The sequence below is a fragment of the Anarrhichthys ocellatus genome, unplaced genomic scaffold, assembly GCF_004355925.1.
Source record: "Anarrhichthys ocellatus isolate YVR2014 unplaced genomic scaffold, GSC_Weel_1.0 scaffold42, whole genome shotgun sequence".
NCBI classification, from domain to species: Eukaryota; Metazoa; Chordata; class Actinopteri; order Perciformes; family Anarhichadidae; genus Anarrhichthys; species Anarrhichthys ocellatus.
The window spans coordinates 177678-193073 of record NW_022280072.1 but is presented as its reverse complement, the minus strand read 5'-3'; positions in this window follow the sequence as shown (position 1 = coordinate 193073).

Sequence of the window (15396 nt, the reverse complement as noted above, 5' to 3'; positions counted from 1 at the left end):
TCTCTCTCTCTCTCTCTCTCTCTCTCTCTCTGTGTCTCTCAGCACTGCAGTATGAAACCCAGCAGCTCTGTCTCCTCCACCTCCAGTGGCCTGTCTGTGGGTGTCGAGCTTGTCAATGTCCTTGGTGAGTAAAAGCCATGTCGGATGAAGTCTGGCCTCCCACCACAAAACTAAAACCCCTTTAGAATATTCATTATGAGCCAAAGTTAGGATGCTCCCGGTTATTCATATTCTGCATGTTCTTCTTGTGATGTGTAACGAATGGAGTTAGCAATTAAACTGCAAATACCACAGAGCAATGATTTGCAGTGGTGGGAAGTACCGCACTTAAACACTTGAATACTTCAGGTTAATGTTTCCCAATGTGAGTTTTCTCTAAAAGAAATTTATATACGAACATTTCACACCACATAACACACCAGCGTGGAACAACAGAAACATATTGCTCAGTAGAAATCTGTCTACACACAGGACTGGAGATCCAAAGGGATTTGGTTGTTGCTCATGTTTTGGGTGATAAAGGAAACTTGCAGCGTAATAATGAGTTCTGTGAGATATTCCAACTCTAATGTGTAAGAACTTTAATAGAGTGATAAAAGCCACATGCCAATCCCTCTATTAAAGGAATTTCCCCCAAACCCAGTAAGAAGAAAATATATTCTTGAAGAATTTGGAGTTGGAGCGGTTGAGGAAATAAGGAAAATATATATTTCATTTCCTCCTGGATAAAAGAGGTGAACTTGTAAATTCTAAATTAGATTAATCCAACACTCAAACTCTTAAGATTGGTCATTTTGAAGGGAATAAAAAAAAGATGTTGGTTTTGGTGTTTGTGTTGAAAACAGGGACTTGGACTTTGTTGTCAATATTGTTACTGGGGAAGTTTGTTGTACATAAATGTGGATCGTTTAAGACTATGTCTGGTTGGAACCATTGGAAGAGTTAAAACTCTCGAGTAAGTCTCTGAAACTAGTTAAAGACAGGAACGCTCTGATGTTGTCCTCGTTAACTGATATCTTTAAGTTCATTTGAGAAAGCCCTGTTTTTATGGTTTTATTTCTGTCTTTTGTGTATATGATGGGATTTTATTTATTTATTTTTCCATGCAGTTACCGTAAGCTTGCTTTTTTCTTCTTTTTTTCCCGTTGCCGTGTCTGTGACTCTTCATGCCTCTCGGCTGAGTTGCCTTCCCTGTATGACGTTGGCTGTATATGGTCGCATTATGAGACAATGCAGACACGCAAAAGGCCCACCACCTCCCCTACAGGAGCAAGACACACAGACTGCGTAGCTTAGCCAGTTCTTGTTGTTGTTCTCTGTCTCTTTGTAGTCGTTACGTCGCATCTCTCTGTGGTTTTGTTTCTCTTTGTGGTTGCTTTGCCCCTTTTCATAGCTGCTGTGAGTCTCTTTTGGTGTCTCTGTCTCTTTGCATCTGTTTTGCATCTCTCTGTAGTCTCTTTGTGCCTCATTGTTGTACATTTGTGTTTATTTGTAGTTGCTTTGTCTCTCTGTGGTCATTGTGTGTCTCTTTGGGGTTGTTTTATCCCTTTTTCATAGACGCTGCACGTGTCTTTGTGGTCTTTGACACTAGTTGTTTTGAGTCTCTTTGTAGTAACTTTGTTGGCCACTTTCATAGCTGTTTTGCATCTCTCGCGCCTGTTTTTGGACTTTTCGGGTCTCTTTGTTGTTATTTTGCGTCTCTTTCTGTTGTTTTACCCCTTTTTCACAGACGTTGTGAGTGTCTTAGTGGTCTGTCTCACTGTTCAGCCATTTTGTTTATCGTTGTGGTTGTTTTGCCTCTTTCAGTAGTTTTGAGTCTCTTTGTGTCATTTTGCAGCCCAACAAACGAGGAATTTGTACATATGCATACACAAAAATAGACACACTGCTAAAAATACTCTTATTTCTAACTCTACGTCTCCTGTGGTCTTGCTTGTGATTTAGGGAATCAGTTGTTTTGAGTCTGACATGTGGTTAAAAGTAAAACATTTAGTTTGAACTAAAAGGTATGGTTGTATACTTTGGAGTACCAAGGTGGCATTATAGACATTTGACCTGTAATAAAAGTGAGACGAACTTTCTTCTGGCCCAGTTGCATGCATGCTTTTCAATATAAAATACTATTTAGGCTATGGCTAAATGCTAATGCTGAATTACAAATAAAGGGATGTCTTTCTCTGTTCTCTCATAAACGTTACACAGTCCTCAGCAAGAAGAAGAAATACATAACCCCACCTCCTTTTCTGACCTCCCCCCTAATAATTTTTCTACAGTCCCTAAATTGTTTTAAAATAATATGTGTCCTCACTTCAAATTGGAAGAGGAAGTAATCTAATTTCCCACCTCACATACACCAGACTCCAGTCTGACGTTCTTAACCTCCCATTAATTGGTAATAGAAAATGAATCGGGCCGTTCCCCTCTCTGTGTCCGCCCGCTCTGGAGATGGGAGGCAACACAAAACACAGAAGTAAGGGCAGAGAAGAGCGATGGCCTCCATCTTTAATTTAATTGGGTCCTGTGTGGAGGCAGTCACAGTTCCATGCAGCTCATTAAGCTCCGCTATGGAAAAATAAATGTTCCAATTCAAAGACTAACACAATAAAAACAAGATAGGATAATAAATAAACTGACATAATTTCCCCTGAGGAGACAGATCTGACTTCAAGAGAAGTAGGTTGTAGTGCAGTCAGACAAACATGTAATAACGGGGAATAAGAAAAGATTATTCTCTTTAATTTCCTGCCCGCCGCTACGCGCTGACAGAGTCGGTGATTGAGGGGGCTTGATTGTAAACGGCTCCGAAGAGACACCGTGGCCTTTGTCACCTTGCTCAACTCACCAAGTCGTCAGCGCAGTAAGAGTGGGAGGATGAGAAAAGTTGTCTCATAAGAATGTTTAAGCTACTCCAGCAGAGAGGGACTTACTGAAGATGCTGCTGTACTCAGTGAGACGATTTCTAATTAAATCTCAACAGAATCGTGACTTTGTTGAATCTCACACAATCTATGCAAAAGATATTAAGAGCTTTCATCGTATATATTTTCATTCTGCATTCATGATTGATCAGCCATCTATTTGTGTGTATATATGGATGTCTGCATGTGAGTGTGTGCTTGAATGTGTGCGTGTGTATGTGTGTGTGTGTGTGTGTGTTTTGCTAGAGGGCTGACACCGTCACCATGCTGCAATTAGCCAAAACAAGAGACAATGACATATTGAGTGCTGCTAGCACCTTCTGTTAGTCAGCCTGCAAATCCCTCTTCAGGCCATGGCTGCTGACACCACTACAGCGTCGTCCTAAACAGCATCACACACTCATCTCACATTGAAGCAGGTCACACTGTAAGAAAACAAAGTTACACATTACTGAGTATATTTAACATTTAAGTGTTTGAAATGTACGTTTTCTTAAACTGTGCCGGCCAGTCTCATGCAGCATTCACAGCTATACGTACGAAAAATAATGCGGCGTAGTTCGTAGATACACGGAAATATTTTATCCACACAAACATGAACAAGGAAGTATAAAGGCCGCAAAAGCCCACACAGGGCGTGCAGTAGTGGAGATGGATGGGTCCAACAATCGATGATCTTTTAGGCAGAAGACCACTGTTTGATCTCTGCCTGAAATGAGAACGGTTATTTTATGTCAGTGTAACTGGCGTGCTTCAGTAACGGCACTTCCATAGTTATTTTAAGCCAAACGACATTTCTTTCCTCAACATAACTAAGTATTTTTGTTGCCTAAACCTTACAAAGTTGTTTCCTGTGACAATGGAAGTGTATTTTTAAAAGACTGTATTCATGTAACGAGCGTAGATTGACACGTGTTGCAGGCTTTCCAAAACGACACAAAAAATGAGGCGTCTCAGTTCGTCGGTATCAGACGTCCAAGATCACTGACCAAGCCTCAGTGTTTGACGAGTTGGGAGTAAGAACAGAATTAACAAGATTGCATTTAAACTACAAGTGATTTTGTTTTAAATCTGGCAGAGCCTGTATGATGGTGGCTATTCGTCACTCTTGTTTGTTCTTATCGGTCGTGCTAGCCACAACAAATTACACAGAAAAACAACTGTAGCAAAGAAAGAGGCAGACAAACCCCAAAAAGCGGAAGTTGCGCAACACTTATAAATGGAACAAATTCTCATTACCACGCTGTCGTCAAGCCTGCACTGTACCAACCCCGTGTGATGGAGTGTCTCATCACATGGGGAGAAAAGCTGTTTTCTTATAGGAGCTCCTCTCTGAGACAAAAGCAGGCTCTATCAAAATAAAGGAAAGGAAGGTACAGAGGGGTAGAGGAAGTGTGTGTGTCTCCCCCCACACTCAGCTGTCACACACACACACACACACACTTGGAGCGAGACTTAATTTGACATATTTGTTGGAAAACGTTTGGCACAAACAGCAGGTCTACACGGCATTCAGCGAAATATAACGTAATGTAATGAAACGGTCGCCCTTGATGTTGGTGTTAATATTTAATACATCCCACTTCCTTGTAATTTGCTCCCAAATATTCTGTCAGCACTCGTGTTTTACATGTTTAAGATATTCTAATTGATGTAGTACAAAGTGGCACTCTGATGACCGCTCAAAGGGAAGCTACAAAAATAAGAAATAATTGTGGTATTCATACTTCAAGACTACAATAACTACATTTAAATGGGTGTGAATGCTCATCTTTTTTGCTTTATTTGCATTTATCATTGTCTATCTCATGCAATAATGAACATCAATCATTGTAAATCATAAATGTTTACGATGCGTAAATTACATTACAACAAAGCTGATGTTATGCACAAAGTAGATTTAAATTGAATAAATGGTTTAGTTAATAATTTACCATGTTCAGTCACATGCTGAAATCCATGCTGTGTCAAGCCCCTCCTCTGCCCTTATCCTCTCATTACTCTCCAGGGCTCGGCCTTATGTAGCGCCACACATGCCCGGGGGTGAATGACGGCAATCTCCCCAGAGACAAGCTCATCCTCTTCCTCCTCTTTCTCACAACACGGCAAACGTCCATTGATTAATTTGACGCTCTTTGATTTTCACTCTTTCTGCGGCTAAATTGTCTCCACGCACTCAGGAATAAAGTGTCATCCTGACATATAATATATTTTTAATCAAGAACACAGCAGCAGGGACAAAAACAACACGTCAACCCTCTGACAGCTTGTTAGCGGATAAGAAACAAGCCCACGGATCTACAAAGGACATTCTGACAAACGTGGGACAAAGACGTGTGTGTGTGTGTTGTGTGTGTGTGTGTTGTGTGTGTGTGTTGTGTGGGGGGTCGTGACAAGTGTCATCTCATTATGGAGCGTGCCCTTTGTCTTTCACACATTTCAATCAGTCCACTCATGACACACACACACACACACACACACACACACAAAGTAATGGAGCTTCTGGTCTTACGTACTTGTGGCTTACAGTCAGCGTCCATTCAGATTCACCCTCCCGACGAGTATGAATATTAACTTTGTCATTCATGAATATCAAAATAGATTTTAAATTCAGAGTACATGTTGAACTGCACCATTACGCACCCTCAATTTCCTGCATTTGAAAAAGGACATTTTGTAGAAACTGTGTGTGGATATCTCAATATGAGCCGATGAACAATCAGCTATATACGGAAGAGGATTAGTGCCACATGTGAAAAATGTATTTTAGATTAACCTCAGAATTCTGACAATGACTGTCACAATATCAGATTTTCAAGACACGATTATCATGACCAAAATAATTCACAAAAAGGATATGAAAATATGAAAAAAATGCTGTTGATCACATTTTTTGGCAAATGAATTACACTCAAAATACAAGCGTAGAGAGGTTGAGAATGTGTAATCATAAGTGTACAAAAGCGTGATTCAAAAGGTGCTTGATTATTGACACGATGATATATTTGTATTATTAACATGATATAAATATATAATTTTTTAAATATGGTTGTCGTCAATACAGGTATATTGCGACGTCCCTATTTCTGACTTAATTCTCAGAATTCTCAATTTAAACCAGAGATTTTTTCCATTCCAATACCTGAACTTGTGTATTGGCTGATGCCGGTAGCGAGTGACACGTGTTGTTGTTCCTGTGTAGCGTGAATGAGCTGATAAATGATACGATAATGTGATATTGAATCAATGCATAGCCTCTGCATACTCGCTGATACGTGATCAGAGGCCTTTCCGATGCTGGTATCTGAGCAACTCTACTTTGAACTCACATTTTTCACATGTGCCCCTAATCCTCTTCTCAAAGCACGTCACCCACGAGAAAATATGAGTTTTCCCTCCAACCTACCTGTGACAAAACGCATAAACACACCATGTGATTTAAAAAAACAAGAAAAGAACCAGCGAGGCTCCAATGACCTTCAACCAAAGGAAAACGGGAGAGTTTATAATAGATTGCTTCACAATGGTTGTATTCGCCGTCATTGTAATGCTCCATGTGTTCTCAGTAGGTGTTCAGATTACGTATTACGCCCAGGAAACAAAAATGGCCCACATGTCCTTCCTATTGCCAAAAATATTGAATAGAGCAGCCCACTACATGTGTCCTCTCTGTGAGCAGTGAGTAATGTTTGGAGATGGAGGGGTGAAGAAGACCTTTTGTTCTATAACAGCTCACAGAGCATGAGTGATGCCAGCTGAGCTACGGGCATGAGGTAGGTAGTGGTGAGTGACTATGTGTGTGTTTTTTTGTAACCTAACTATAAGGTAGTATGTGTGTATGCGTGGGCAGAAGTGTGGAAGGTGTGAGCGTAGTGAATAGTGTGTGATGCGTGGGAGGTGCATGTGTGTCTTTCACGGACTGTAGGTAGAGACACACACACACACACACACTGGATCATATTGGTTTCTATGTGCTCTCATCACATGTTCAGTCCACGTATGTTTGACTTGTTATGTCCTCCGCGCTGTATTCCCTCCCGGTAATCGTCAGACTCCATTATTTACAGAAAATTAGTTTTTCTTCCTTTTTTCCAGGGACGAAGAGCTCTCCTGCCCACTGCCATTCTCCAACGTTAAACAGCTCATCTTTCCCCGCCACCTCCACCACTGCAGTTACATAAAAAAAACATTGAAAGGGGCAATTATCTGTGACTTCCAACAAGTTCAACGATGACTACAAAATGTTTTCAGCAGAATGATTGTAGGACTTTGGTACATACTGTACCGAGGACTTCAAAGTATAGAGATACACTATTTTTGAAAATCTTGTTAAATTTCCACTCAAGGAACTGGGTTTGGATTTTATTTTCAAGAGCACGAAGGCAGCGTCAAAATCCAAAACAAATACAACAAAGGAAATGTGCTGCACATCTTTAGTTTCTAAATTGGCATCGTTTCTGAAGCTGTAGCACGTTTCTCCTTATGGAAATGTTTTGGGCCGGTGTAGCGCGTTTGTCCTCGTTGGCCAACGTAGTAGACAGGTCTCTGAGGCTGTAGCCTATTTGAACTAAATGCTAACGTCAACATGCTAACATGCAGTGACAACTAACCTGCTGATGCTACATTTAACATGTTGGCCTTTGCATGCTAGCATGCTAACATCTGTTCATTATTTACTTTTGAAGGTATACACCAAACAATTGTGCAAATTTAATTTGCACCGGAGCAAGAGGCCTTTGTGGGTATAATATTGATAGAATAATATACATAATATTAAATTTAAATGTTACATAGTATAATATTTTTTATTTAAGCGGATGTTAAGCAGAGCCTTCACCCCGCTTGACTAACCGACCACAAACACCAACGCCAGTACCGATATATCTACAATAATATATTATCTCTCGGTGGGTTAATGCAGAATTTGCTTCACAAATGTTCTGCAACACTTTCCACATATATACTAACTCCACATGATGGCCTACTGGAGAACTATTGCTGTAAAGACCCGATGTGTGTAGGCTCTTACTTTACTAAGAGTGCTGTCAAGCATCACTAAAAGTAATTTCCTGTAGCAGCCGTAACGCTTGCTTCTATAGCCCAGTGAACATATTCCACTTCAAGAGGTGAGGTGCTTTTTGCTGCCGTTCATTGATACTGCATATCCTCCAGCATGGTGCCCCGACTCACTGTAAGTCGCCACTAATGTTCATATTGACATTGAGCGGGGTCTTTAATTCTAAAGACCCATCTTCCCTTTTGCATATTTAAATATTTATGAAGCCAGTCAGTCTTTTTTCAGCTATACCATTGATTCCCATCCACAGTCGCTTGTTTAGCCTGGCACTGTCAGGAAGCTGCTACCATATATGGCAGAGGGATTGATTTAATTCTCTGGAATGATTCATTGCTGTTAGAGAGGTAGCCTAATATCACGAGTTGTGATGTATAATCACGCTGGCAGCGACAGCAACCAATAGCAGTATCGGTCCGTGCATACTTGACACATGAATGTGCCTGTTTTGATTCATTTGCTGCCTGAATGCAGTGAATCAGAGTCACATGGCTCCAAAACGGTCCCATGGCGGTGAATCGTGAAAGACGGAATCAAAACTTTCCCTCCTCTGTTTGGTTTTATTTACATGTTTCTGACAGCTTTCAGCGCAACGGCGGCAACAAATACACTTCAGTCATTTGTTTCCATGGTAACTGCTGCCAGCGTGAGCATCAGCTCTTGTGCAGAGAGGGAGAGAGAGAGAGGGAGAGAGAGAGGGAGAGAGGGAGAGGGAGAGGGAGAGAGAGAGAGGGAGAGAGAGAGGGAGAGGGAGAGGGAGAGAGGGAGAGAGAGAGAGAGAGAGAGAGAGAGAAGGAGAGGGAGAGAGCAGGATAGGAAGTTGGTGGAGATGGTTTTTTGTCTATGTTATTTATACTCTTTGAGCTCTTTTAGCTCTGAATTTTACAAGCCTAAAAAAAAAGGTCCATGAAGCTGAAATGATATGCGTTTTTTTTGACAATCGATAACACACTAGTGTGTACACACTAGTTTCATATTTTCTGTTTGAGGCAGTAGATCCTGCACAGAGGTTTGACGAGGAACGGCCTGCCATTTAAATAAAGCAGGCACATGAGATGACAAATACGCTTCAGCATGAAAAATGGCTTCATGCAAAGGACAAAACTAAAGTGTGTTTTCACACATGTACGACTAATTGTGGAAAATAGAAAACCAAAAAAAACCATGTTGCCTCTCATCTAAAATGTAATCTACACTTTAGTTTTTGGGGCACTTTGTCTCTGTGTGAAGGTGAGTTGAATTGCTGCTTCAGAGGCAAAGAATGATGACTTACTTATGCTGTGTGATGTGTTGTATCAAGAAGCTCTCTGCAGGCTCATGATCCATCCAACAATGAAAAAGAGACACCGATTTCGGTGCAATTTAAGGACAAACAACAAATAGCTATAATGACGTTTTCCATCAAACACGGTAGTAAACAGTAGGCCTACACACAGTAGAATGTATTTTGTCGAGGATGACGTTACCTTTTGTATTTGTAAACCCACCAGCTATTATGTTTTTATTGTATTCCTGCAGCGTACTTGAGGGGAAGATGTATTTCCTAAAGTACTGATGTATAACTCTTTGGTGGTAAAATTGTGGAACGTAAGTGAGAATGACGCCTTCGCAGGAGACAGACTGTATTTGTCGGTGACTCATAGCCGGATTGCACCTAGAGCTGAATCTGCTAGACCAGGGCTGCAGTCAAATAGACTTCTTTTTTTCTTATGGGCTCCTAGGTGAGGGAAATGACCACAAGTGGCTTATCTAAGTGGCAGAAATTTGGAAAGGAAAGGTGCTTCGATGCTTTCTTTTTTATCTCCTTCAGCCTCGAGTACATTCTCCTTTCCCAATCTTCTCAATGTTCTAGCTTCAAAAGGGTCCAAATTGGTTGCGATGTTTCTTACAAAAGAATACAGCACATTGTGGATTATTTTATTTCCCATTGAAACTAGTATAGAAAGTAAAGTAAAAAAAAAAAAAAAGAAGCAGATAAGCACCTTTATATAAGCAATATTTATAGTTCATTAGAATATCTCACTTTTTCAAGGAGTTGAAAAGAAATCCCATATACGCCTCTGATGAAGCTCAATAAGTGTTTTGGTAACACCTTATTTTAAGGTCCTTGTAATAACTGTTAGATAATAGGTAATGAAGCCTTATAATATGTTTATTATGTTTATTACTATGCGTTGATAAGACTATATTACACATTTATAAGCACTTATAAGGAACTTGTTAACCGCATATGGCTGCCATGAAATTGTGGAAAGTACAATTTAAATGCAAGAGCATGTCTTAAAGAGCGTTTTTGTGCTTCACCGCTAAAACGTATTTATATGTAATTCTTTATTCACATTTTATCAACCTTGACAATATGTAGTGCGCATTCCAGGTGTGGGAGATATATCTTGTAGCTGCAATAAGCATAGTTACTGTTAACAAATGCATAATAAAGTATTTATTAATCTTAATAAAGCAACAAAGTAGCTTAGTAAATGTTTAACAATAGGTAAACTTAATAGATGTGTTGTTATGCTTTAATAAGCAATTATAAAAATTACTCATAATGTCTTGTAAGTGCTTATAAATGTATTGTAATCTAACATATTACTTGTTAATGATGCTATTTTCTAACACTTATATAGTCTTACTAACACATAATATTAGCAACGTAAGCATCTTGAAGGCCATATTACCTGTTGATTAATAATTAACTAACCTTAATATTAAGTCTTACCAGTTACTTTTCTCCAGATTGTCAGTGGTGCTGATTCAAATCAAAAGTTTGTGTTGTTGTTGAGCAAATATCTGATGAATTTCAGTCAGTGCTGGGAAAGCGTCAGTCTTCTCTTCTAACTAAAACACTTTCTGTCTTTGACTTTTGAGACTTTTTCCCTTCGCCACATTACATAACTTTTCATTGCCACTGATGCACCAGAAATCCAGGAAACGGATCGTGGCTACAGTCGGTAGTGGCTGCCTGTAAGTGAGTCACATCCAGTTGAAAACCAATTAGCTGTAGAGACGTGGCAGCTTTAAATGAGGTCTGACAGACACTGTCTGTATAAGGGAGCGCTCAAGGCAAGAGAAGGCAACGTGGTTGACGTCTAAAGACAGCAGATGGTTCAGTTGTAATCTGACAGACAGTTTGTAGACCAATATGGTGGCGTTAGAGCGATCAGGACAGAGTTGGGATTCAAACTTTACAGAAGATTTGATCAGATAAAAGCATTTGATGTTGCTTTTGAGTCTTTGATTTGATTAACTTGAGGTGAATTTTGACAGCGAGGTTGACAAAACTGATCATTTTGTTGGTTTTTAACTACTTTTTTCCTGTGCACATTAATTCAGACAGGAAAACTAGTATTCTATCACACAGAATAAGAAATCCGATCAGAGTTCAATTCAATTAAAAAATCTCTAAAGCCGAATACCATAAAGGAGAGATCAATACTAACCCTAGGCTGTGGTCAAATAGTGATTTTTCTCAGGAAGGTTCCTAACTGAGTGAAAAGACTCAGTATTATCTAGCAGCCACGATAAGAGCTGGTCGAATTCTCTAAATACTAAGGTAGATACAATGCTTCCTTTCTTATCTCCTTTAGGACACACTGGACCATCATTTACAAACGGAAAGGATGCTGTCCCACAATGCCTTGCAATAGCAACATTCAAAGCAACTCACCATTCGACCCACCTGTTGCTGTTTTATTGTACATTATGGATGAATTAAAAGCATCTTTCTCAGGAGGCGAGAGTCTGTTTTGGACAGGAAACTTTGACTTGAATTGTACATTGTCGAGTTTGTCACTGTACTCAATTTCTATGTTATATATAGAGTTGCCTAATTTAAATAGTCACATTCTTTGAGTAACGCGGTTGTCTTTTCCGGAAGTCCATTTGAATTCTCCATCTCCTTGTGGTTAGGAAAAGTTACGGGACATAACCAATTGACAATTACTACCCCTCACACAAGCGCTAACTCCTGCAACATGCAGGTCAAACATGACCCTCTCTGCCCGTGATCAGCAGCAGATCATGGTCCTCACTGTGCAAGCACTCACAAACATGTATCAGAAATAATTCACAAAAACAGACCACATGGCATTTTGAATTGAGCGTTTGTGTTGGTCACAGCGCTTCTATAAAGAAAATACAGAGGCAATATTGATTCGCAGTAAAAAAAAAAAAAGAAAAATACTAAAAAGTGATGAAACGCCATGAGACTCGATACACAGGAAACTTTTTCCAGGAAACATATCTGGCGTTTCCTGCATCCCCCGCACTCAGCAGTCCATCACCACTTAACACAGTTAAGGAAATTACCAGTTAAAATATTGTAATGAGGGAACCACAACTATTGACTGAGGCAGTTCCAGTCATCAGCCATGAAACGACAAATTAGATACTTTCATCTCCACGTATGACAGTAATGTGACACAGACTATATTTGTTGTCCAATATGTTGGCTATATATGAATGTTGATACTAAATAGTGGCATCGGCAGCAATTACTGCTTTCTTTCTTACACAATTACTTGACTTTCAACCGAGAAACCCTTCCAGAGACAATATTAATGTGTATTTTATCATATTGTAGACCTATTGATAAGTCTGGAGACTCCGGGGTCATGAAGGTCGAATTCAAGTTGAATACAAACACTTGAGAGCTTGTTCCAAGTCTTCATAAGTGCAGGAGGAGGTGAGCAGCGGGGGGGGTTACACCAGCACGCCGGGGGACGAGCAGAGCGATCTAAGTGACAGTCACTCTGACCCCGAGGGAGACCCTTAGTCACGACCACGCCAGTGCCCTGCTCTGGTTACGAAGTGAGACGGCAAGGAGGGGGCTCAAGAGAGCGGAAGAGGGTGATGTTGGGGCACAGGGGGGGGGGAAGGTTTGCATGGGCAGCGCGTGCGTCAACATTAACCTTCCCCATTAATTGAACCGCTGGAGGGGACTTCACATGGTCAAAGCTAAACACAGGAAGGAAGTGGGGAAGAGGAGGGTGATGGTGGAGGAGGAAAGTTGTGTGCACAGGGACAGAGGGGGGGATTCTATCCGGCCTCGTCACTTTTCCTACCCTCATTGCCGGTTCAATCAGTAACACACATTAGGAGTAAATTGAGTGGATGGATGATGCATCTGCTTTCAGCCAGGCCGGGGTCAGATGAAGCAATTACCACTGCTGAGCGCTGCTTAGCCGCGTGATGCACTCAGCAGCACTACGACTCAAGATAGGCCAGTGAGAGGACAGCAATGGGGTGCGTGGGTTTCTATCTTCTATACGGCAATAAAACAAGTGGCTTCTTTCACGCAGAGATATGGGCTTCATACCCTCTATCAGTCAAGAGTGCAGTCCTTTACTTGTGAAATGAAGGACGCGCTTCACAAAGTAGCTACAGAAATAATGTCATTCATGGGGAAATAGATGAGTGTCTTTCAAGAAATATATAGATACAAGCAATACACGACCAAACAGGATAAATGTGTCACCTTGAAGTGAACCAACTTATTGGTGTGAAAGAAGAAAAAAAACATGTGACTTATACTCAAGGTCCTGTGGTCGTGTTGTAACAGCTCCACATGGCTGCTGTCAGTCCTCGGGGCAGGCACAGTGACAGACACCACTTATGTATCTAGAAGATGACAGATGTATCTTGGGAGACAACAAGTATAAATTACATTTGGGAGAGCGTTGATGCCCAAATTTAAAGGCTGGATTACTTTTTATTAAGTGGGGGCATATGGTGATTTATGGAGGCTGCAGAGATGAGCAAACACTGGCTGAAGGAAGGATGGAGGATCGAGAGACGGACAAGGGGCGCCCTCAGCTGGTCATTTTGGTTAGTTGCAGTTGCAACTCTACAGCATGGACTCCAGTAATGCAGTATGCTGCAGCTTCATTGCTGTAATGCTACATGTGGTCAAGTGTAAGGATATGCCTCTTAAACATCGCCCCACAAAATGTTTAAGTAGTGCAACAGTTTCTTTTACCGTAATTGTTAACTAAAGATCGGCTACATTGTGCCATAACATTATTTAGCTACGAGCCAAACTACCGTTAGCTAACCTTATTTGTAACAGTTCTAGCAAAATGAATGACGGTAGGTTCATGCAAAACCTCCGTTAAAGTTACTACAAGAAGCTTTTATCTGGTTATGAAACGGCCTCTATTTGACACTGGTGATTTTATATGACCTACTTAAGCAAACGAGACCGTCAGCGAGACGATTGGCTCTTTCTATGGCCAGGAGCAGAGCTTCTCCTCGCTGCTCCGCTGGGAGCCAACACCGACACCACGCTGCTGGAGGCCCGAAGATTGCTGGGCCTTCTGGAGGGAAGACGAGGCGCGGGAGAGTCAGAACCAGGACTGAGCTGCTAAGACTGACAGACCGTGCTGCAGTAAAATGAGAGGTTTTAGAAAAGGGATCTGGTGCTTGGAAACAATACCACTTTTGTCCACAGGGACCGCAAAAATCAACACACAATGGAAGTTCCTCGCAGTAACTTTAAGAAATGCCATTGACTGCTTTCTGGTTTTTCATCTCTGACATGACCTACTTGGTTAACGTACCTTCATTAGCTAGCATGCTATTTATATATGTTATATATCTAAAGTTTAAAAAAAAGTGTGCAGTACCTCTTTAAAGCCAAAGACCTGAATGACTATAAGCTACAGTGACAGACAGAATCAAGTCTATTTGTCTTGTTTCTCATGCTAGAATATAGTAGATAACCTCGAGTCACATCACTGGAACTTTATCTGGGTATGAAAATTGACAAACCCATCTCTGCTTTTCAGCCTGCAAACCTCCTCCACTAGATGGCAGTGACGTTTTTGCCTTTTCTGTTTTTAACAGGAAAATAAATGTACAGTGTGACAAACTGAGCTCCACACCTGCCCCGTGGAGATGCACTCACCCTATTTCACATTAGACACAGTTCGCGACGGGCTTCTTCAATTTCATGCTGCCCCTCGGATCCCGGCCACTTGAAAGAAACCAACATTTCTCAAAGACTGGGACCCTAATAAAAATCATACATTAGAGGGCGTTCCAAAGTCCCCAGCATGCTGTATTCATTTGTATAGCTCGGCAGTGGTGATCCAAACCATATGAGGGGCTGAGTGGATCTGCAGAGACCCGGGGAGGAGGCAGGCCACCCACCGCCGCCCCCTCTTAGGTCAGGCGGCATTCCTTCGGTGCCCTGGGGATCTCCGCCGAAGAAGGCAACATCATTCACAAAGACTCAGATACTACAACACATGCTACCTTCATTTCTTCTCCTGCAACGATCAAACGGGAACATAAAAAAAGAACTGGTGACAGACAGATGGGCAGACTCTCATTACTTTGGCATTACAGCATGTACCTCTCAATGTCGGGAGGTGAACGAGTGCAGGAAGAGAGAGGAGAGGA